We start from the raw sequence: 925 nt of genomic DNA on the forward strand, positions 1-925 counted from the left end.
TCTCTCCGTAAAGTGGAAGTTAAACAACTAATCGAGTGCAACAAGTTTGATATCTTATTACTACAAGAAACTCATTCCACTGACTCTTCTTCAGCTGAATGGGAATTATTTCTTAAAGGACATTGGTTCTTTAGCAGTCTTTCAAGTCCGATTGCCGGGATAGCCATCGACTTTCAGCAAACTCTTTCTTTAACTTTAGTCTCCTTCAAAGAAATTGTAAAAGGACATTTAGCTTCCCTGACCTTTTCCATTCGTCAGCAGCTTTTCACCATTGTCAATCGATATGCTCCTAGCACAAATCCTGAAAGATCTTTTTTTTGATTGTCTTAAATCATTTCTTGCTAATATCCCCCCTGACCACTTTCTATGTCTTGGAGGTGATTTTAATTGTACACTAAACCCCCCCTCTTGATAGGAATGGCCCTGAGCCACATACAGCCAGTACGAGAGCTCTTGCTCGCTCCATTTCAAAATTCAAGTTGACTGACATTTGGCGATTGCAACATCCGACGCAACAACAATTTACTTTATGTCGCTGTTCTAACAATCGAGTGTCTTCAGCTCGACTTGATAAATTCTACGTTTCCAATCATTTTCTTAACCTTGTCTTAAACACCTCAATTCTCCCATCTGGGTTTTCTGATCACCATGTTGTTGTTATGGGGTTTCAATTGCCACTAGTTAAGAGGGGGAGCTCTTATTGGAAGTTTAACACAGCACTTCTTCAAAATGATTTATTTGTTACTTCCTTTAAAACCTTTTGGGCACATTACATCACGGTCAGAAGTTCTCTTGTCAACGTTAGTGGTGGGACAATACCAAAGTTCAAATTGGAGTTTTCTGTTAAAACATTTCACGACACAGTACTCTGAATCGTGACATTGACATAGAATTAGTGAAGACACAAATTCTAAACTTGCAAAAT

Source organism: Eptatretus burgeri, chromosome 13 (assembly GCF_056783735.1).
Source record: "Eptatretus burgeri isolate ZD-2024b chromosome 13, Ebu_testis_v1, whole genome shotgun sequence".
Lineage (NCBI taxonomy): Eukaryota > Metazoa > Chordata > Myxini > Myxiniformes > Myxinidae > Eptatretus > Eptatretus burgeri.